Source organism: Terrapene carolina, unplaced genomic scaffold, assembly GCF_002925995.2.
Source record: "Terrapene carolina triunguis isolate 2854851 unplaced genomic scaffold, T_m_triunguis-2.0 Scaffold58, whole genome shotgun sequence".
Taxonomy (NCBI): Eukaryota; Metazoa; Chordata; order Testudines; family Emydidae; genus Terrapene; species Terrapene triunguis.
Window position 1 is genome coordinate 37,778,036 of NW_020664409.1, and position 24,543 is coordinate 37,802,578.

The following is a 24,543-nucleotide window of genomic DNA, read 5'->3' on the forward strand; positions in this document are numbered from 1 at the left end:
TAACTTATAAATGTAGATTTTTTTTGTTACATAACTGCACTCAAAAACAAAACAATGTAAAACTTTAGAGTCTACAAGTCTACTCAGCCTTGTTCAGCCAATTGCTAAGACAAACAAATTTGTTTACGTTTACGGGAGATACTGCTGCCTGCTTATTTACCCCATCACCTGAAAGTGAGAACAGGCGTTCACACAGCACTTTTGTAGCCTATTTACTTGCCAGATATGCTAAACATTCATATGCCCCTTCATGCTTTGGCCACCATTCCACAAGACATGCTTCCATGCTGATGATGCTTGTTAAAAAAAAAATAATGCATTAATTAAATTTGTGACTGAACTCCTTGGGGGAGAATTGTATGCCTCCTGTTCTGTTTTACCTGCATTCTGCCCTATATTTCATGTTATAGCAGTCTTGGATGATGACCCAGCACATGTTCGTTTTAAGAACACTTTCACAGCAGATTTGACAAAACACAAAAAAGGTACCAATGTGAGATTTCTAAGGAAAGATACAGCACTTGACACAAGGTTTAAGAATCTGAAGTGCCTTCCAAAATCTGAGAGGGAAAAGGTGTGGAGAATGCTTTTAGAAGTCTTAAAAGAGCAACACTACGATGCAGAAACTACAGAACCTGAACCACCAAAAAAGAAAATCAACCTTCTGCTGGTGGCATCTGACTCAGATGATGAAAATGAACATGCGTTGGTCCGCTCTGCTTTGGATCGTTATCGAGCAGAACCCATTATCAGCATGGACACATGCGTCCTGGAATGGTGGTTGAAGCATTAAGGGACATATGAATTTTTAGTACCTCTGGCACGTAAATATCTTGCGACACCTGCTACAACAGTGCCATGCGAACACCTGTTCTCATTTTCAGGTGACATTGTAAACAAGACATGGGCAACATTATCTTCTACAAATTGTAACCAAACTTGTTTGTCTGAGCGATTGGCTGAAGTAGGACTGAGTTGACTTGTAGAATTATGTACAAAAAATAACTGCATTCAAAAATAAAAGAATGTAAAACTTTAGAACCTACATTTGTAAGTTCAACTTTCATTCTAAAGAGATTGCACTACAGTACTTATATTAAGTGAATTGAAATATACAATTTCTTTTGTTTTTTACCATGCAAATATTTGTAATAAAAAATATAGTGAGCACTGTATACTTTATATTCTGTGTTGTAATAGAAGTCAATATATTTGAAAATGTAGAAAACATCCAAAAACATTTAAATAAATGGTTTTCTATTAAAAGTGTGATTAATGGTGTGATTAATAGTGATTTTTGTATCGCTTGACAGCCCTAATTAAAATAAAATACTTTGTAAAGTACAATGAAAAGTGCTTGCAAACCTGTTACTTTAAATTTAAGCTATATCTCAATGTCATATTTGCCATTTTATGCATTATACCTATGAAGAATGTAGATGCCTAGACACAAGTGTGACAGACACCATTTTGAACTTATGCTCTGGCTGATTTTTTGTGTGTACATCATGAAACAACTAGTTCAGACATGGAACACTGTAGGAAGGCAATTAAGTAGCTTTATTTCATAGTATTCCTTTCTGGTTAACTAACATGCAGAGCTGTCATCTCCTACTATGGAAGCTATTTCCACTTCCGGCTACCGATATGGTACAGTGCCTGGCTAGGAGTGGTAGTAACAAACTGATGGAAGGAGAAACCACACTAAAAACATGCTGAATATAAAGGAGGGAGTATTGAACTGCTTCGAGAATGGTGGGGGAGTAGGATCCAACTCCTCCATTCTTTTAACTAGGAGGCTCTTCCCATTCAACCCCTTTCCCCATGGTGCTCCCAGTGTTCTCAAGCCTACTTATTGTTGTCACTCCCTGTACCTGAACTGCAGCACACTTGTTTTAGTGGCTATATTCATATCCATAGGATTAGCTCTGACAAACAGATAGAAGCATTCCTGCTTCATAGAGTTGGGATCCCTTTCTGGTTATAAGGAGAAACAATTAATTCAATCGCCCACAGAAAGCTGCGTTATTTACATAACATTGATATTCGTTTGGATAAGAACTCAGAACAAAACAAGTAACATTTTTTGATGCTCAGCAAGTCTGAATGCATAATGGTAAGAAATATGTTCTCTAGCAGTTACCAGAACCTGAGCTTTTTGGTAAAGTTATTGGGGATGCATAGCTGTGTGTGTGTGTGTCTTATTACAATAAAGCCAAACAACGTGAATACATGCACTGAATGGGAATTTCTCTCACAAATAACCAAACGTGCAGTTTTCTTGCTTCTCTTTCCAGTCCTTTTTTCTCTGATCATATGGGAGTGGCTAGAATCAAACCTTACTTGGGAATTAAAGCAATATTTGGGGTTTACGAGAAACACTTTATTAGGCGCCTTAGGTGAAAGTGTGCCTCCAATGGCTTGTGCTGCCAGTACAGCCCTTTCATTGACACAGTTCAATCATGTAGGAAGATATCTAGTATTATTTCCGATGATACCAGACTAAGGTAGTCCATTAATAAGAAAAGCAAACATCTTGCTAGGGGGACAATTTCTGCTTTGATGTTGTAAATTCCACATTGTTTTCTTTAGCGAAACCTCAGGATGCACTCCCATATATTTTTTATTTATGGAAGAAAGCTGGGGCGGGGGAGAGAAATTACACAAATTAGCATTAGTCACGGTATGTTAGGAATATACCCATTTTACAAGAGCAGTATCAATTAAAGTCAGTACAATCATCTCCTTATTGAGAGCTCACTACATGTGTTGTTTTAAATTGTGTGTGTTCATGTTTAGGCCAAGTTTCACTTCAGACAGCACAGCTCAGACTATTATGTGCACAGTGAACAGAGCCTTACAGCTACATTATACAATTTTAAAACTGCCTAGCTTGAATAATTAGTGCAATTTAGTTAACTCAATGATTTATAATCTATATATGAAAAATCAGAGCAATAGTTAAAATAAAACCTCTGTGTCTACAAATCTACTGCAGAACATTTTAAGCAGCCACAACGACACTGTGACAGATTATCCCCTTTGGCATTAAAAACTGCAGGAGGGGGACAACTCTCTCCCCCCCAACAAAGAGGGACTCTCTGGAAGGATTACCTCAGAGATTAGCCGCCACTGCTTGTTGAGGGGATGGGAGGATTGCTCCTCCCCCATGACAAAGCTTACTCTAACATCAGTGGAGCCATCTGTGTGGAGCTTGTGTCCCCACTAGCTGTAACTCCAGGTCACCCTCTATTCCTAATTCCTTGACCGTGTGGCTCCAGTGGAAATATACTATCAGGGACTCCCCCCTGACCTCAACTACTCCAGGCAATCTTGGGAGTGGAGGCTATGGGGTAATGTTAATGCAACTGAGAGACTTGCGCCCCTTTCCCCCCGCAAGCCAACTCCATTTTTCCTTCAGCCCAATCTGACTCTCCAAGCAAACACTTGGATACATAGGTTCGGGGCTCCGCAAGATCCAGGAAAGGCGGAGGGGGAAATGGGTGAGATAGTGCCATGGGAGCCCCCAAACCCCACTTCTGTACAAAGGAGGGATAAGCCAAGTCTGGCTAACCATACTCAAGTCCTGCCAGAATGCTCCAGGATGCCATCCCAGCACCCTTTTGGTGACCCAGACTGGTATGTTATGACCCTTCTGGTATTTCCATACCGGCACTCACCTGGTGGTGGCAAACCCCTCCTGCACAGATCAACAGGGTCACAATCTGCCCCACTGACTTCAATAAAGGCAGTTATGGAGGAATTCCATAATAAGATACATACCAAAAAGTTTAGACATTAGAGGCCTAGGAGACATAACCACATGTTGCTCAGATCTATAAGCGATACAGAAAGCTAGAAGAACAGAAGTGCACATAGTTTTCAGCACTGAACTCCAGGGGTAATCAGCAACAAGTTTTCAGTTACTGAGTTTGAAAGGAGAGCGTAGAAATTTTATAGTGAGCCCATATTCATTAACTTTTAATATTTCAAGTTCTTATAAGAGCAAAAGTATTTAGTAACTTTGTCATCTTTAACAAGAAACCTCCCACTCCATTAATATACAGTCATTTTATTTTTCCTCCCTTCAGATTTTAGGTCTAATCCAGAGAAGTACATCCCATTGCAGGATAAGCACCGCCTGGTAAAATACTCTGGGCACCAGGACCCACAGAAATGAGGGAAAGCAGCTCCTGATGCCTCTGCCAAAACTTCTAAGTAATCCCACTTTATTCAGTCCTCACTCTTTCCCTTAAGCAACACTCTTGTCCTGGAACTACGTGGCACTTCCCAGTTCTGTCTGCACTAGAGATATTTGACACTCATATCACTTTTTTGATTCCTAGCATGCAAGTCCACATGAAAATCTGGTGCTAGCCAGAGCATAGAGCAGCTGAGTAACTCCTACTTTCAAACCTCCCTATAACTGCCACCTCACAATCCCAAAAATCAAAATCAACACAGAAAGAGTGAAAGAAACTTAAATAGTAAACTACAGAAGTTTGGCAACACTGTCTTCCCTCCCCCCACCCCCTTCTCCTTGGTAGTCTCCTGAAAAACAGAAAAGGACAAAGATTAACCGTTAGAGAGATGGACACAGACACTGAGACAATCCCCTCCCTGTGCATTTATTTTACTGGTTGTTGCCACAGATGTCCACCCACTACCTCAGTGGTTCCTCACACGCTCCTAAAAACAGAAAACAGAACAGGGTCATTACTTGAAAGATACATAGTAGAGCTATCACAACCCCTCATACCACAGATGAAGCCACTTACCTCTCCATAATCCCCCAGCACACACTCATTTTTCCCTAGCCTTCCCCAAAGAACAGTGTCTCTCTTAGTGTCTCCATTGTAGTGCTATGGCATGCTGGGGAGAACTTTCTGGGCTCCATGGAGGGATGTCCTCCTGGACACTGGCCCAGCCTATTTCCTTCTCTGTATCCTAGAAACGAAGTTAAAAAGCTGTTAGTTCAGCAACAAGAACCAAGGAACAAAAGTTACTGAAGGAATTAAAAGGAGAAAAAGAAATCCAGCTCCTCACCTTTTCAACTATGAAAACTCAAAAGGTCATATGCCAGACCTCCAGGAACACAGGTGGGAGGAAGGTGCTGACACTACCATAGCAACTTCAAGTGGAAGGCCATAGCCCTAGCCCTTCATAACACACGTGGTTCCTCATACTGGACAGAGCTATTCTTATCAGTCATTGGAACAAAACAAAATTGTGAACATGTGCACTATTCACCATTGCTATTTTCCTGCTCCCAGAACTAGCTGAGCACTCTGGGATAGATGCAATAGCTCACAGAGGCTGCAAAGTTTGCAACAAGTGCTGCATGTGGACATAGTGCACTGTGGGTAAGCAAAACAGGATACCGGATTTAAAAAAAGATTCCGGTTTAAGGATCCAAATTTTAAGGGGTTCATAGATCATCATCTAGTCAGGCCTCCTGTAGAACAGTATTACATACATATGTATAAACACATAAGTAATCCCCTGAATTAGTTACTGCTTCAAGTTCAGTAAGAGCACGTCTTTCTAAAAGAACCAATCTTGATTTTAAAGTTTCCAGTGATAGAGAATCCACCGTGACACTTGGTGTTAATTACCTTCATTGTTCAAAATTTGCACCTTTCAGCCATTGGACTTGTATCACCTACCTCTCCTGGAATATAAAAGTGAGGAATTTAGAGGATTTCTTTTACATATTAGATGATTTAGGCTTCAGTTTCTCACCTTCCATGCTCATTCTCCTTTCTGTGTTCTGTGGAGTCTCTTTAGCTCCAAGGTGTCGATTCACGTCTCTCTTCAAGAGCAGGATTTTTTTTTTTTTTGCACAACTGCCAATTAGAGGCATTGAACTAAAAGGCAGTGAAGCCGTCAAATAGTACAGGTACATGGCAGCCACTTTGATTGCATGGGAACCCAGTGGAGACAGAAGTATGAGTGGGGTGGAGAAGAAAGCGGACATCAACACTTCTTCAAATTGCTAGACCAACTGTAATACAGCCATGCCCGAATGTAACTGAAGGCATCATTTGGCTTTCAGAACCCTTATTACCAGCAATATTATATTGTGAGTAAGGAAGCCAACATAACTTTCATAGAGCTCAGGATGAAGAAAAAAATCTTGAGTTGTAAAGTTCCACATTTGATGTGGACTTTGAAATAAAAATGGATCTTCAAATGACAATTCCAAGTCACTTGAAAGAGTAAAGCTAAAAAAACCAAGCAAAAACACACAAACAAAACCCCTCCAATCCCTACAGCTTGAAAAATATTAAGGCTTCAAGAACACTCAGGAAATTCCAAATACAAACATTACCAGAGCAAGCTCAGCTCAGCCCAGTTGCATACATATTTAGCATTTTTCTATTTCACTTCTCCTTATTACAGTGTAAACCTTAATACTGTTATAGGAATTATGCCTTGTTATTACTGCACTTTATACCATGCCATATATTGTATAGGATGAATGGTATACAGAAGGTAAACTACGTGCTCCTATTTACCCTATCTTTGGGATACGATTTTGCAGTCTCGGTGTATTATGGCACCTACCCCTTAAATGCTTCATATATAAGGAATTCACATTAATTAATCAGTAAACAAACAAAAATCATTTCAGGAGAGGAAATTATTTGTCTCATTTCATGAGATTTTTCTTCTTTTCTACAGGGACTATGTAAAAGGAAGAGGGGGCAGTGATAAGCATAGAAAGCAGTACTTTCTTCTTCAATCATGATTAGGGGAATTGGGTAGATGCTGTAAATAATCATAAAACAACTTAATCTCTGCCTTGCAGATCTTACAGTTAAATTTATGGCAAGACACAAGGAAGCGTAATAAACAATAGGAGGGAACGTGGGAGATAGAGCAGTAATAAAGACACATGCTTGCTTAAAAACACCTGAGGCTCCAATCCTGCAAGCACTTTTTACAAATACTTAATTTTAGGCAATGGGATTAGCATGCGTGAAGTCAAAAACATGTTTAAACATTTGCAGGATTGGAGTGTGTGTATGTATAACTAGATAAAAGATTTTGCTTTTTGTTTAATAATTTCTCTACATTCAGATAGGGAAACTTGTTTATTGACTGCAGTGAATCAAAGTGGTATTAGTATGCCAAGATGACTTGCTTTTTGCCCCACTCACTCACCCTGCTGCCCAAAAAACTGTCCAGGGAACACTACCTAATCTTTTATTTTTGAACCCAGGTCCTGAATTCTAGGTTTCTGCTGTGCAACAATATTTGCTCCCCCCCAAGTCAATCAGTAGAAAGGTAGGAGGTTTGTACCTTTCCACTCAGTTCATTTGTCACAGAATAAAGTAACATAGCTACAGAGTCTCTTTAACTTCTTAATGACATAATTTGTCCATAACACATTGATGTCCCTAAAAATAACCCAAACAACAAGTCTTCCTTCTGTTCCCTTCTCTCCCCCCAAAAACCCACTAAATCAATCCATCTCACTTTCCTTTATTATTCCCATGAAGATTTTTTTGAAGTGTTTTTCATTGCTGAGTTGCCACTTGAGGGCCACTAAAATACATAATAAAATATTAGTTACATTTAAAATGACAATGATATACATCATTTGCATACACTGAACAAAACTCTAAGGGAAACAGCAAAACTGAACTCAAAAGTTGTCAAGTGATCTATAGTATTATAGAACACCAGTTATGTGAAGATAATCATTCAGGGAACCAAAAGGTAGGTAGTAAGTTTACATAAAGTTTTTGATAAATTGTCTGGTTTCTGAGGTACTCTCTGCATGTCTTCATTCACTGATAAACCGAGGAACCCACTAAGTTATGATGGGGCTCATCCAAAAACCCACTGAAGTCTGTGGAAATTTTCCCCCCCCCGATGACCTCAAATGAGCTTTGGATCAGGACCTAAAAGTTCAAGGGCAGCTAGTGAAAGCCATCACCACAAATAGATTGAAAATAAACGGATGTGAATGAACTAAATAACTTTTAAGACAAGATGGGGAAAAAAAAGTTAGTTTAAACCTCAACAAACCTTCATTCCAGCCTTGCAAAGGGGCTGAAGTTGCATTATAGGAGACTGACATTTCACCCCTGAATCCTTTGGTACCCCAGGCAGAACCACCCAGGCTCTCGAGAGATCAATAGATGTTTTCAATGGGGGAGAGAGATCGGAACCGCGTCCGATCAAACCCTGGCCCCATGCAGAGCTAGTGGTAGGCACACAGGCAGAAGGCAGAGACGGGGTAATTTCGCTGTGTGCAGAGCCCAGGTTTAGGGAGCCTGGTGGGGAAGAGTCGAGCGCATTTCATGGATAACTGCACAGAGATAAAGTCACCTGAGCTGAGAACGTGTCTATCTCCCGCCCCGGACAAACGCAGCAAGCAGCCCCCATACCCACCTCCTGCTGCAGAGGGCACTTACCGCAAGCCGAGCTGCGAGCTCCCCGGAGGTCACGGGATCTCCGCCTGCCGGAGCTCAGGTCCCAGCGGAAACTTCCCAGCCTCGCGCCGCCTCCCCTGCTCCCTCTATAGCTAGAGCTCCCAGGGCAGCAGAGGGTGGAGCCCCGCACGCCGAGTCAGCCCAGCCTCTGCTCCCCTGCAGAGCTGATCGAGGAAGGCAGAACAATCACCCCCTCGCCGGACTAAGGGACAGGGACAGCCACGCCCGGCTGCCCCGCGCCGCCGGCCCGCCTTCCCCAGCTCCACGTGCGGGGCACTCGCCTCCTTCCTCGCGGTCCTACCAGATCCTGCCTTCCAGTACTCAGTTCTTCATTTACCTACTGTCTAATCCCCCCACTCCTGCAGGGGGCACGTCGCTAATTAACCCAGAGAGCGAGGTTACTATGGCTTAGAAATCATTACACATTTCTTCACCCACGTGATCAACATCAACACACCAGGTAATTAACAGCGGACGCCTCTGAGAAGTCGCCGTTGCTCTCCCCTAGTTTGGAACTAGCAGTTTCCCCTGCGCCTGTGTGGTCAGTCTCCCTTTCCTGTTCCCAGGCACCACCACTACAAGGTCTGACTTGCAAACACTGCAGTAGAAACGGTTTGCCCTTGTTTTGAGCCTGACACTTTTTAAAACGGCATGGAGAGATAAGGTGGGTGAGGTTAGATCTGTTATTGGACCAACTTCTGGGGGGTGAGAGAGACAAGCTTTGGGAGCCACACAAAGCTCTTCTTCAGGTGTGGGAAAGAAACATCCAGCTTCACAGCTAACTCCAAGGGGGAACAGATTGTTTAGCTTAAGTAGTTAGCACATATTATAAGGGACCAGTCCTCCCAGTTTCTCTCACCAGTAGAAGTTGTTTCAATAAGATATATTATCTAACCCATGTTTCTCTAGTCTTCTGTACAACTACACTGCATATAAAACTGGAGTGGAGATATTTGTATTGGTCTGAAGTTTAAAAATAAACCTTTCAGTATAAAATCTAAACTGAAGGCCAGTTTGACCCAACAGGGACCAGCCCAGGGTTACATTCCAACAAGCCAGTCCACACAGTCAATCCTATAAAGCCCCATTCAACTCAATCAGGTTCTCTGCTAGCCAGAGCCCTCCCTTGGATACAGCGAATTGGGGCAACTGCTCCAGGTCCCATGCTTTGGTGGGCCCTGTGGGCCGGCACTGTCAGTCCTGGAAGTGATGGATTCATCACTTCTGCCCCAGACCCCGCACCCCCTGCACTGCATGAGAATCAGCTTGTAAAAAACCCACACCTAAGGTTGGTAAATGAGAACGATAAGGGTAGTAGGACAAGTTTGTTTGCAAAATCCATATAGTCTTTTATTTAAATGGCATCCCCACCAACATCCTACAGGTTTTGTTTGGACAAACCTAGGTTGACTCCCCAGCAATATCAAACCAGTGTGTATAAATCCAGATAAAGGTTGTGGCACATACAGTAAACTAGGAGTAATAGGAGTAACACTGGTATTGCTGGTTAAAGATTGCAGCAGCGGGTAATAGAATTCAGTGCAAAGGACTTTTAGGGATTATAATCCACAGTAAATACCTTAATTAAGACCAATATAGCACTTTACATGTTCAAAATGCTTTGCAAAGATTATCTAACATTCTCAAAATAGCCCTGAGATGCAGGCAAGTAGTATTATCCCATTTGACAGACAAGGAAATTGAGGCAAAATGACAATTTTCTTAAGACCACATAGTGAACTTGTTAGAGCCAGAATCAGCACTCAATAGGTCCAAATTCCCAGACCTGTGCCCCAAACACTAGTCTTCACCTCTCTCCCCTTTAAGCATTTTACTGAAGTATAGGGCTTAAATTCTTAGAGTATTTCCCAGAGCCCTCCACAGCCTCCTCCCCCAACATACTGTAAGAACTTCAGGGGGGTTGAAAATATTTACTGCAACTCTACTCCAGATAGCTCCAGCTGAATTTAAAACGCTATACTATCTTGCTCCTAGAATTACTCCAGCATTTAATTTGCTAACTACTCACTGACACTCAGTCCCATCATTCACTTATAGGCATAACCCCTCCATAGAGTAACAGTAATGTATCCTTTCATTGTTTGCCCTGTTTAGCTACAGATGGTGTCCCAGGATCATTTTAACACCAATCTTGGAGTGAAACAACTGTTGAACATCACAAAGCAACTCAAGACAACCAAATGTAATTTTTTGCAATTGAAGTTTCCAGAGGGATTTAGCTAGGGGAACATGCTAACATTCTAAACAAGCATTCTAAAATAGAATTTAGCCAGGACTCCAGAGATAATACCAATTTAATATAAAAAGAATCATGGGACATTAAATGGCCACAACATTTTTATGTTTTGTACACATATGTTCCTTGGGGATTTCTCATACAAGAACTAACATGCTGATTCTGCTTAGCTTGTGTTGTGTGAGCAGACAATGGCAGAAGATGGTGGTATAACCTCTCAACTTCCAGTCCCCCTTTTACCTCAGGGATTTCTTTAGTCTTAGTTCACAATGGAGGCTACTAGCTCACAGAAGACCTAGGCGGTTTCTTGACTCTGCCGCAATGAAGTCTCACCTGTTTCTTAAAGCCAACAATGGAATCAACATTTTTTCTGATGCTTATAGAAAGTCTTCCATGCTGCCACACGTACTCCTTATCGCCATTGTGACATTATCCAGAATATAATCTGGGCTGATGAACAGCTCAGTTCTCCAACCTGGATTGCCTTTTACACTACTTTGCTGTGAGAGCTACCATTCACCGTCCACTCACACACAGCCTCCAGCATGTAAGTCACTCCCAGCTATACTGTATGTAACCCACAAGGAGATTACCAAGATTCCTGGGGCTCTGTCTGCTGACAGTTCAGGGGTGAGGCACACTATCCCTGGTAGGGAAGGAGAGCCAAGGCAAACTCAGAGTCTGGGATATCAGCTGGCGGCTCCTTCATGGGGCCGTGAGCACGGGCATGTATTTGGCGCAGTCTACACCTGTCCCGGACACCTGCCCCTTCTGCGGCGTGAGGGAGACCCTGGCGCACGTTTACTTGGAGTGCACCAGGTTGCAGCCCCTATACCAGCTCCTCACAAATATTCTGTTACGTTTCTGGCTGCACTTTTCCCCTCAGCGGCGTCCACTGGCTCCCTTGACGCCTTTGAGGAGCAGTGGGCACTGTCCGGGGTTCTCTGCTCAGTGTCCCCGTCAGGTTCCCTTCTTTTGACCCTGTGACCGCACTCCTATCCCTGTTATTTCATTAGTTGTCCCCCGAAATCAGTTGGTTTCCAGGTCCTGTAGATCCTCCTCTTAGGCTGCGAGGGGATCCTTTAGCAGTGGGCGGGCTTCCACCCGCCCACTTCCTGGAACCCAATAGGTACGGTGCTTATTTAGGGTGAAATTCACTCCAGCCTGGAAGCTTGAACGAGACCGTCCAGACAATCCATACCATTTACAGTTGTGCTGCATGAGGATAGACTTGGGCAAGATAGCCATGCAGAGGGAGGTCCAATTGCCAACACACCACAGAGGGATATTCCATGCCAGATCCAAATAATGCTGTCATCGAAAGGAGGATTGTGATGTATCTAAGGTAGATGGATGAGTGTGGGGATCCTGGATTCAATGACCCATAGCTCATGTGTGGGGAGAACACAGATAAAGCAGCAACTTTTCCAAGCCATAAGCTTAACATAGCAACTGCTGATGGTCTGTGTTGTAGCACAATGATCTTTCTGATGATTGAAGTAGAATTCCTTCTGTCCAGTCAGTATGGAGTTCCCTATACAAAGTCTGATTACAGGTTTGTGTGGGAAGGGGAAGAATTTCAACCTCAGAATCCATTACTTTGTGTAAAAATGTAAAGGCTGTAGCTCATAGTCATTACTATAATCCTAAAATGTTCTATCATCACGTGCTGTCCACAAATAAAAAGTCCAAACAATTTAAAATAATGTAGAATTAAATTTCTTACAATCCTATTCCAAAATGCCTAATCCTGTGAAGCGCTGAGCTTCTCTGGAGTGTTCTGAGCATCCTTATCTTCCATTGCTTTCAACTGGAATTGTGGGTGCTGAGCACCTTACAGGTCCAGACCCTACATTCTTCCAAAATGACACATCATTATTAACAGTAACTCTGACATATGTAAAATTGGAAATGGGGATTATTTCATCCCAATTTGCATTGTTAACATGATATACTGAAATATAATAATAATATATTTTGTCAATCAAAAACAAAAACAAACAAACAAACAAGAAACCAATAGGGAGTGAGATGCCCCTCCCAGGGAGTTCAGGAAAGTGGAGAAGCCATTTTGGAGTAAGTCTGGAGCCAGCCAGGGCAAGGGCAGGACTGGCTGTGTGGGGAGCTGGTGAGTCCCAGGCCTGCATGCAGGGTTCCCCCTGAGAACTGGCCTCTACAGACCTGAAAGCAAGATCCCTCAGCTGGGCTTTTCCTTCTCCACTGATAATTCCCAGTTTGTAGAGTTTTGCTGGGAAACTTCCCCAGCCAGGCTGGGTTCGCCCTCCAGCTCCCTAGGTAAGACCAGTCACCACATGGTCAGCTCTGCTCTGCCTGCTAGTTCAGGGCTGCTGCCTGCTGTGTGTGTGTTTGGACGCTGGGCTAGGAGACTAGAGTTTGGATCTTAGTATAGTTGTGTAACCTGCACCTTGAGCCCTGCACCCATTTGTGGTGAGGGGAAATCCTGGGACCGAAGCAGCCTGATTCCTGCTTGAAGAAGATCCCTGCCAGCAGAGATCAGCCCCTCTGCAGTGACTGAGGAGTCCAGAGTCATATCTGAACCTGAGGATAATTCATGGAGTTTGTGAGTGCACCATCTTTTAGTTAGTCAGTCAGGGAATTTGTTTTGGGGACCCCGTACTCCCTGAACTGAGTCCTCAAGCCGGGAGTAAGGGTTTGGGGATTTTACAACCCGCTGCATATTAAACCTATGGAGGGATTTACCACCTTCTCCCACGTGTGAGTCCATTGGGCTATAACCCAGTCAGCCACACTGCTAAACCACTGCAGAGAAGAATTTTGTGGTCATAGGTCAGGGATTCTCAAACTGGGGGTGGGGATCCCTCAGGGGGTTGCGAGGTTATTACATGGGGGTCGCGAGCTGTCAGCCTCCACCCCAAACCCCGCTTTGCCACCAGCATTTATAATGGTGTTAAATATATTAAAAAGTGTTTTTAATGTATAAGGGGGGTTGCACTCAGAGGCTTGCTGTGTGAAAGGGGTCACCAGTACAAAAGTCTGAGAACCCCTGTCATAGGTCATCAAGGGCCTCAACAAAGTACCAACGGGACACTAATCTTACATTCGCTACATCAAGTCACATAACTGGGGAAAGTCACAGGTATTAGCAGCGTGGGCACCGGTGACCCTAACAACAGTGTTTTACCCTGTTATATTTGTCTCCTGTTTAATATAGTTATTGTGTTGAATATATTGCATGCGTTTGTTATTTCTTGGAAGTTTCCAACTATCTGGCAAATAAGTGGGGATTACCCTGTTGTTAGAATTTTCCTCCCAAGCTGCCCTGGTGACCATGCCAGGAAGGAGCGAGGGGGGTGGAGGCACCACCAAATAAACTCATAGGAAAAAATAAAGAAGATACACCCTGCTGAGTGGGTGGCGGGATCCAGAAGAACCCAGACCTGTCCATCAAAACCTGTAAGCAGATTGGCATTAAAGAAGGTAACCAGGTGGAGAGGGGACGCTTCATGTATGTACAGCCAGCCACTCATGAATTACACTGCAGGGCAACACCAGTAAATTCCTAGTCCCAGACTTTCCCCCAGAAATGTACATCTTGTATTGCCCAGCCCTCTCCTGGACAACACAAGCTCATATAAAGTCCATTGTTTTATGAATAGAAAATGACCTGCACAAATCCTGTTATCCCAAATGGAGTTTCCCAAACACTTCAGTCCAAACACACTGGTTTAGATAAATCAATAGAACAAGTTTATTAACTACAAAATAGGTAGATTTTAAGTGATGACCCACAGATGTTGGCTGCGTGTGTGTTGTGTTGTCACAGCTCTGCGCAGATAGTTGGCACAGCAGACCTCGATCAAACTGCCCAATGAGACCACAAGACCTGTTTCAGAAGCGAAGGCACTCGGTCAGATTTATTGTCAACAAAGGATGGTCCTAATGCCCTGGCTCAATGGTTACAGGTACACTAACACATGTATACCCATTGCAATGGACTCAGCTCAGTGAATGGCGGGACTTTCCATTCCCCCTTGGCTGGCCAAAGACACTCCCTCTGAGACTCCATTTTATACACCGATACAAACAAGTTATGTATTGCCCTTCTGACATAGTTAGTTACTGCCCCCTGACATGGTTTGCTACCACCCATTACCTTGTACATGTTGGTTCGATCAAAACATCTCTATCAAAACTGTCATCCTGACCTTACCTTTAGTAAGTTTGTCCTTGAATCATGTTCAGGGAGTGTGTTTGTACCATAGTTGGTATTGGGGTATTCTGGTACCACCCTTCTGGATTGTGTTTGCCTGAATGTCCTGTGCCTAGTATTTCTTAGGAATGCATATGTTTTTGCAATATCAGCCCTGTTCTTGCCAGATTCTATGAACTGCATGCAGGCTGAGCCTGACTTCTGCTCACAGCCTGACTTGTCTTAACTTTGCTTTATATTACCAGGGCGCGGCCACTACTTTAGCTCAGGCCTCACACGGGGCTTCTGATACAAGGGCTTATGTCTCAGGCTCCCTTTTTACTACAATGACATGTAATGAGGCATAAAAGTCAGGATTGGTTAAAGAAAATAAAAGTAAAATGCAACTAATACCTAACTTAACAAGCTAAGTGAATTCAAAGCGAGATCTCTCTCACCACATGCTTCAGCGGTCTTACTGGCTGAATTCCTTTCAGTCAGGATCCCTCCTCCAGTCCAAAGCAGTTTCTTTTGTTCTTCAGGTGTTGTGGAGGCCATGGGTTGAGAGAAAGGGGGGAATCATTTGGGGCATCTCCTTTCTCCTTGTATAGTTCTTTCTCTTCTTTGAGAATCATCTCCAGCTGAGGTTCAGGAGATGAAAAATCTCCTGTATGGGGGTCCCCCAGCTGTTTCTTTGTCAAGATGTAGATTTTCACCCACATCCTCTTTCCTGCCAAAGAATGACCACTTGATCCATTTGATTTTGTGGACAGCTGACTGAGACATTGGCTAGCCTTTTGTCTCCGAGGAACTGGTTTGTGGCTGCTCCCCCCAGATTTGGAACATGTCTAGTAATACCATACAGAGGAATCCTATAACCTTGCATGCAACATTGCCACACATTTCACCAGGATGATAATGATCAGCATATTATGAGTTTTCAGATGATACCTCACAACGCATACATTTTGTACAAAGTATCATAGTTCTGTAATGGGGGTGAATATAGGAGTACAGACTATCACAGCCATCACTATTGCCATGGCTCAAATGTACATACACCAGTTGGGCAGTCGGTTTAATGTCAGCAGGACCCCACAACACATGTGCATGTAGGCTCCCTGCCACTTTTCTTGGGTTCAGAGCCTCTTCCTAATTAACTTGGCAGGCATCTGATGTTAGGGTAGCCATACTCCCTAGCAAAAACTACAGAGAAAATTTCAGTTGGTTGCATTGTCCACTTAAATTTTGGAACAAAACAATAAACGTGTTGGGCTACAGGTTCCTGGGACGACACAGACTAATTGAAAGATTCTAATGGGGTTTACTCAAATTTCTTCTAGTAGTTATCAAAGATAACCCCTGAATTCAATAATTTTGATTTACCTGGAGAAGTATCTGCTGATCTCAGACCTGTTCTACACCTAAAACTTAGGTTGACCTAGCTACATCACGCAGGGATGTAAAAAAAGAGAGATGCAATTAAGCAGACTTAAGTCCCGCTATAGACACCATAGGTCGAGAGAATTCTTCTATCAATCTAGCTATTGCCTCTTGAGGGGGTGGATTAACTACAGCTGTGGAAAAACCCCATCACTGTACCAAGTGTACATGTTACCGCAGCACAGCTACAGCATCTGTAGTGTAGACAAGCCTTTAAAGGCCACATTCCTCACCTGATTAAAGTTATATATGTAAACTATGTCAGGCCCAGTGACCTTTCAAAGAAAAGGGAGGAGATTAATTGTCCCATAACAAAAAGGAACATTTTGTTTTGCAACTTTAGAAGTTTACTTAGCTTATACCACACTACCCCTACAAGTTACAACACAGGGGCTATATTCCAGCTGTGGGCTGAAGAATCTTCCCAAGATTAGACACTGCATGTACGTGGTCTCTGCCCTTCCTAATCCAGTCAGCACCCTTTTGAAGCCTGGCACGTGGCAGAAGAGAAACAAATAGGAAAGGGTGGTTGCAGGCTGTCTGAGTCATCTGGAGTTGTGGGAGACAACTTTCATAACTCAAAAAAACCTATTTTCTTGCCAGCATGGTGCAGTCTTCGAGGTAGTATCTAAATCAGGGGTAGGCAACCTATGGCACGTGTAGGCAACCTATGGCAAGCTGATTTTCAGTGGCACTCACACTGCCTGGGTCCTGACCACCGGTCCGGGGGGCTCTGCATTTTATTTTAATTTTAAATGAAGCTTCTTAAACATTTTAAAAACCTTATGTACTTTATATACAAGAATAGTTTAGTTATATCTTATAGAGACTTATAGAAAGAGACCTTCTAAAAATGTTAAAATGTATTACTGGCACAGGAAACCTTAAATTAGGGTGAATAAATGAAGACTCGGCACACCACTTCTGAAAGGTTGCCTACCCCTGATCTAAATCATTAAAAGAAAATACCACTTTTTGAAAGTAGTAGTGACCCAGTTGCTGGATAGCAATGTATAGAGCTAATGGTTTGCCATGGCAAACTATGAAATCATGGTCTGGTCACAGAAGAAAGGCAAAAGCCACAAATGCAATGAAACCTGCCAAAATTACAGATCAAATTATTTAATATGAAAATAGCAATTGTTTTGCAATAAAAACCTGTTAAAACCTATTTGAAACTGCTGTTTGAGTAGACTGCCAGATCAGCCCCACAGCAGCAGAAGTGAGGACGGTCGGGCTTCCTGCTAGCGCACAAAGAAAGCCATAGCCGCTGCTACTTAACACTATCAGCTATGTAAGCTCTGGCTCACTCCCCTTCCTCCAAATCTCAGAAGTCACAGGATCTGAGACTTGCTGTAGCAAAGCACTAACCTTAATTGAGCCTGCCGGATAGCCCCGGTTTTAATTGAGCAGTTTTCGGCAAAGCAGGTTCAGATATTCCCTAACACAACCATCTACATATATATAAAAACCCAAAGGTGTCATATACATTTTTTAAAAACATTGAAATCTTTGACTCAAGTAGCAACCATGATTGGAAAATGTGTCTGTAGGGCCTGATCCTTCTCCAGTGGAGTTTACTCCAGCAAATCACCAGGATAAGTCACATGGATGCAAGTTGAGTTTTACCCAATGTAGACGCTGCACTGGTGCACGTGCACCAGCATAGCTACATTAATAGTGTTGATTTCCCCCATCCAAGATAGACATGCCCTGAGTGAGGAAACGTGAATCTGGTGGTATACTCTGCTTCAAGACTCACACTGTAAATCAAAGTTTTATTTCTTTTTTAAAGATCCCTTGAGTGTTAGGTTTTCAGCTAGTCTAAGTAGAATATAAATCTATTTATGTTTTCTTTTGTTGTTTGCTCGTGGTTAATAAGTGTGCACAAAAGGTAAGTCCCACAAGAATCCCCTTTTCAGAGATATTGCATGATAAAATAGACCAAGTGAAATACCTCTTCCTTTCTCAGTCAAAAGCCTAAAATTTGACTCTATCAAGCAATGCTATGGCAGTAGGGACATCCAGCTCAATAGCACTTCAGCCTAAAACATATTCACCCATTAATTCACATATTGAAGGGGCCATCAAAGCCTCTCAGCAAGAACTGCTGTTGTCTGCTCATTCAAAGATATCTATTGATTCAAATGAAGTTTGTTCTTTTCAGTTGAGAAAGCTTCATATTTAAAATGCCTGAAAGCTTTCCGATCAAATAGTTGTGTGGATAGACTAATCTAATGGGCTCCAGTTTCCTAAGGAGGCCTCAAATGCCTCCTCCCCGGTCTCTGTTCTTTAGGTTGATATGTCTACTGCACTATAGTCCTAGAAGGCTCTTCTTCAGAGGAGAAATGATAGCTACTGCCCTGCCTTCAGCAACAGGGATGGAAACAGTCCCAGCAGGACTGTGGCTAGAGACCTAAATTATGCCCAGAATATGGTATTCTGAAGCAGGGAATGCCCCATTGTTTTAGTAGAGGGGAGGGAGTCCTCTCCAAAAAAATAAAACCCTTGTGAAGACAGGGAGGCAGCAACTTCACCAGGGCTCCTCTTTTCTCCTTAAAAGTGAGGTTTGAAGACATCTACCTCAGCCCCAAAAACTTTTAAGTTAGGAATTGGATTCCTTATCTAGGATAAGGAGGCTTTCTTTTGAAAGAAGGCCTGGGTCGACCAGAATCATCCTAAGGTCGCCAATACCCTTTGTCTTCATTTGCAAAACTAGGTAAAAGTTCAACTGAAAACCACGGCTCATTCATTTCCCCCAGGAAGCTCAAAATAAGGTCTGATTTCCTAGTGCTTTTGAATTTCATTGTAAGACCTGGGCCCCACTAGAATTCTCTAGTCTGTGTTCTGGGAAAAGGAAATGTTTATCTTTGTTTTCCAAAAAATACCTTCCAAAATACCATAATCTTAGCTTCCTGTAATGTCCTTAGAAGGACTAGTGTGTAGTTTTAGTGCATATTGCAAAGAATCAGAGATAGTTCTTTTAGTCTTTCATCTACCAGTGCTGTTAGTGATCACACAGAGTTAAACACATGAACTTCTAAAATGTTTGGATTAAATACTGTAAAAAGCATTCTTGAAAACCTCAGCAGAAACATTCTTCATGCATGCCTTTCCATTTTGATTGAAGGAACATTTTAACAGATCATCTCCACCATAGATGTGGACTCTGCATTTCTCAGCTACAACTGACTGCACTAATGCATTACGCAGATAAAAAAAGTTTTATCTTTTACACAACTACTAAAGGCAGAGAAGTAAAATCTGTATATGCCCTTTAGTCATTACATGTCCCCTGTATGCCCATGTAGTAGCATGTCCTCACCTTGCAGCACCTCCTTATCTCTGGTCACAACACTACACAGGGTCCTTTTCTCCCTTAGACCTACAGTGGCCTCTCAGACTGCCTCTTCTCTTGACTTGCCTTCTGGCTGTTACAAATCTAAACGTCTTCTGGATAACACAAAGTCCAAACAAGTTTTCAACCTAGTGCCGTTCTGCCCCCTCAGGCTTCACTGTAATTCCTTTGTTGACTCTACCTCTGGCCTTTCCCTGCAGAAGAATGACCTGTTCCTGTAGCAGTATTCCTCCATTATTACCTCACTGTTAAACCCTATCCCAGTGCTTATCTCCACCAGAAAGACCTATGTCCTCTATAGTCTCTCCCCTATGGAGCTCCCCGCATCTTCTTATAAGATGACTAGGAGGCAATTAGTTACTCACCCTCCCTCCCCATGTGTAGAGCATGACTACTTGGGATTCTTTCTCTTGCCTTACAGGTGATGGGGGTTAAGCCCCATCACAGCCAGACACACCAAATTCTCTCACTCCAGCAGCACTCTAGATAGTAAGTTAAGTTCTATGCTGATTCTATACCTGTTGACAAGGTGACTTTATAGATGGATGTGGGGGGAACAATGTGATATGTGGAGCAGTGTGCCTATAAAGTGACTCTCAATCTGTTGAATGAAGACACTGCACCATTAAATATGTAATTCCCGCATTAGGATTCCACTGCCATCTGAAACGCTCTAAATACTGGGAATAAAAGCGGGGCAGAAATATGAAGTCATGACAGTCCAGCAGCTGCCCTGAAGTCACACACAAAATTCGAAATTCCTCTGAAAAAGACCGAATGCAATAAAAGATTATATTGTTTGGTTATCCAGACAGGATCATTTTACGTGATGAATGTTTACATTGCTTACTAGAAATGATAACATTTTGAACCCACTCAAAGAACTTAGCTTCAAAAGGCTAATTCAAACCTACGATGTTTTTGGGCTTGCATACACTATGGGGTTGGCGGGGGGAAGAGTAGTACACATAGGGTTGCCAAGCCTCCAGGAATTGTCCTGGAGCCTCCAGGAAATAAAGATTAAATTTGAATTAAAGGTTATGTCATGTGATGAAACCTCCAGGAATATGTCCAGCCAAAATCGGCAACCCTAAGTAGAGAGGGAAATTCCAGTGCAAAAACAGAGACTAGGTAGAATGAAAAAATAGACTGTGTAAAGGAGCAGAGACAGGAAGAGAGAATTGCTAATGAAAATATAAATACAATGGGCCTGATTCTCAATTGCCTGGTCCTTTGTGTAGTCATTTCCATGTGGCAAAGTGGGTGGATAACTCTATCATTCTACATCCACTTCACGCTGGGGGTGCAACCCAGTGAAGAATCCAAGTATGTGTGCCTTATATCGGACATGTGTTTGTGCTAGCCTAAGTTTGGAAGGTTTTTTAATTTTGTTTTGAGTTTTTTTTACGCTGCCTATAATTCATAGTACAGGCTTCCCTTTTGCTAGAAGTTGAACAAAAAATTTGAATCACCCTGGAGGGTGCAAAACCAAGGGGGAACTTTAACAACGGATTTCTGCCAACTTCCTAGACTCTCTCACAGCTGGATTTCAGACCAGGATATAGCACTGAGACAGCACCAATTGCTTTAGTGAATAGTCTCCTTTTAGCTATGAACAGTAGACTAGATACATTAGCAAAGTCATTAGATCTGTCAACAGGGTTTGACAGAGTTCAGAGGTGACACCTAATTGTTGATAGTAGGGGGGACACAACTTCAAGGTTCAGCTGCCCCCCGAACAACTTGAATCATGCCCCCCACCCCGGCAGCCCTTATCTTGGCCTCAGTCTCCCCTTTTGGAAAGCAGCGGCCCCTCACTGCAGTGCCCAGTTGTTGCTCCTGCCTTGCCCTACAGGGTGCAGCTCACAGCTCACCTCGCCCAGCTTCCGAGGTCAGTTGACTGGCTCAGCTCTGCCAGCTGCTGTGCAGGGATTGGGCCTGGCAGCACCATGTGACCAAGCGGGGCCAACTCTGAGTCAACAGGAAACCTACGTGCAGGAATGGGGCAACCCCGCCCTGAGCCCCTGGAGGGTGGGTGGTTTCCACCCAGGGCTTCCAAGGTCCCCCCCACCTGGGGGCTCCTGCACATGAGCCACTCCGTGGCTGTGGTTAAATCCCTCCACCCCCTGGGTCTCTGTGCGACACCGAAACAAACACTGGGGCAGGCAGCTGGCCACATAGGCCAGCAGTGACCCCCTGGAAGGCCCAGCCCTGCAATCCTTGGGCAGGTGCAGAATTTGCCCCCCACATGGGGCCCGTTGGCCTGGCTGGAGGGTCGCTGTGGGTCAGCGCCAGCGTGAGCCAGGCCTGCAAAGGGGGAGGACAAAGGGGGGGGAGGGCAGCATGTGACCCTGTGTGCCCCCATCCCCACCCTCACCTCTGACAAAGTTGGCCATGATGTGTTTCTTATGTGCCTGAGATCTGACAGGGACAGACAGAATTGCACCCTATTGTCTCAGACAGACCTCAGAGTGTTGTGTGCAATTCCATATTGGCTCAGTCCTGTGCATGTCCTGATATATTCAAAATTCCTAGAAGAGACTGTGAGACAAAAGGCACTTAAGTGCCAGGAGCATGCATTGATACTGGACTCCATATCTCCTTCATAGCAAACACAGCCATCATTACAAGCTAGCCTTCCCAGTGCTACAACAAGATATTCTAAGTGCTTGCTTATCTACACTTACCGGGGGATCAACGAGCAGTGATCGATGCATCAGCAGTCGATTTAGTGGATCTAGTGAAGACCCGCTAAATCGACCGCAGATTGCTCTCCCGTCAACTCCTGTACTCCACCAGATCGAGAAGAGTAGGGGGAGTCGACGGGAGAGCGTCTCCCATCGACATCGCGTAAGTAGATCTAAGCTCCGTTGATTTGAGTTACGCTATTCACATAACTCAAATTGCGTAGCTTAGATCGAATTTCCCCTGAAGTGTAGACAAGGTCTAAGTCTGGGCAAGACGGAGGTGATGCTGGTGGCAAAGAGGAGAAGATTTTGAAGAGCTGGCCCACTGATGGGGTAGTCCAGTCTTCAGCTCCATGTAGAGACAGTGCTGGCTGCCAGAAACGTTTTCTACCATTTTCAGCTCTGTCCCTTTCTGTCAAATGCAAACCTGGCTATGTATTTCCTGCAGCATCAACTGTTGGAGCATGATGTACCAGGAGCTGAAAGTGAATGCCATGAAGCAGCTCTAGTTGATACGTGCAGCAGCTTGCTTTCAGAGCAGCAAAGAGTGATTAAAGAAACATCACCCTCTGCTCTGATGCTGCAATGGTTCTCTGTCCATTAATGAATCCAACGTAAGGCCCCGGTCTTCAAAGGCCTCAGTGGCCTGGGGTCCAGCTATCTCAAACACCATCTCCCTTTCCGTGACCTACCACAACAACTGCATTCATCAGAGGTGCTGGAACTGTCTGAGCCCCCTTGTATTGTAGGTTTTCTTGGCAGCAGACCCATGACTAATGAACTCCCCCTCTGCCAGACAGTATAATGATTCTGCATTGCTCTATCTTCAGAATAAAACACCTGACCCATAGCTTTCCTCCCCCGATAACTGTCCATAGAGAAAACATAACATTTACCACTCACACCCTCACAATGCTACATGAGGAAAGGGAGGAAAATGCAGTATGACCCCAGTTCATGAAAGCACTTAAGAATGTGCCTCACTCCATTCTTATCCAGGAAATCATGTGCTTAATACCCACATATTTAATACCCAAAAGGACTTATTTGTGCTTTCCTGAATTGAGACCTTCCAGACTGAGTGTTTTATTTAAGCACGTGTGCTCATTTTATTTGAATGTGTTTAATTTATTTTAGAGCTCATATATCACTGACTGTGATGGGCGCCTTAATACTATCCAGATAATAGGAAGAGGGGATGGTGGGGAGAAAGGTTCACCTATTCAAGCTAGTTTTGTAAACTTAAACTCAGTTTGGGAGTTTCACCAAACCTTGGACACAACAAGGCTTTACCGTCTCTGTTGCTTTGTAATATTAAGATAAATCCCTTATTTACAAAAGCAGCTAAGGAATAAAGGAAAATGTTTTTACTTACTACTTTTTCTGGTTTTGTGAATACTAGTTGCTAAAAGCTAAACGTTCAGCTAAACATTGGAAAAGCTTTACAATCATTGGAGCAAACACTGACACTTATTTCGAGATAAATTTGCATTTTTAACATAAATATTATTCCTTGAAGTGGAATAAAAATGCACATCCTATAATGTAGCAATGACCATAGATTTGTAAGTTAAACATCACTGTTTGTTTTTATTTCTGATGGATGTGGGCCCAGGTTAACCATGAATGTCCTCAATAGAAGCTTTGGGCACTATAGACACCCCATTACTGGACACTTTCTACTGCAATTTTCTCAAATGTAGTCAAAATACAATGTTCAATTTTTTGTAGGCAAACATCTTTGCAGTTTTACAAATACATTTTGTGTTTTGTTTGTTTGTGGGTTTTTGTTTTTTGTTTTGATTTTCAGGTCATCTGTAAAGAGTAGCACTGATGAAATCCTATTTAAACTTCAAACAGTGGATTAAAGTAACAGGATTTTTTTATTGACTTCTCTTATTCTCTTTCACTGACATCAGATTTTGCATTATGTACATTCCTGACACCAGTTTCTTTTCATTTTCTGCTCATGTCAGTGCATTAAGACTGTGAAGCTTTGTTTTCAATAAGCTCTTTTAGGCTTTGATGTGAAGAGATTCTCTAAATATTGTGTTTAAAAGCAAACAAACAGTTATGTACATTTTCAGGCTCCCCAGTTCATAAAATATCAAGTATGCCGCAAAATACACACATAAATCATTATTAGTGAGTGTCATTTGCAACCTGCTCTCAAACAACAATTC

At 43.0% G+C, this 24,543-nt stretch overlaps 1 protein-coding gene across 3 annotated transcripts in view; it reads right to left on the bottom strand.

Moving 5' to 3' along the window:
• CHST9 (carbohydrate sulfotransferase 9) overlaps positions 1-24,543 on the bottom strand; it is a 255,515-nt gene that overhangs the window by 105,348 nt on the left and 125,624 nt on the right. Inside the window, exon 1 of one of the 3 annotated variants that reach the window (XM_026647333.2) lies at positions 8,427-8,501. The exons of the other annotated variants lie outside the window; for them this stretch is intronic. The gene's annotated coding sequence lies outside the window, so the exon portion shown is untranslated. Of the gene's footprint in view, positions 1-8,426; positions 8,502-24,543 lie in introns of those variants that run through there. 3 annotated transcript variants of the gene reach the window in all.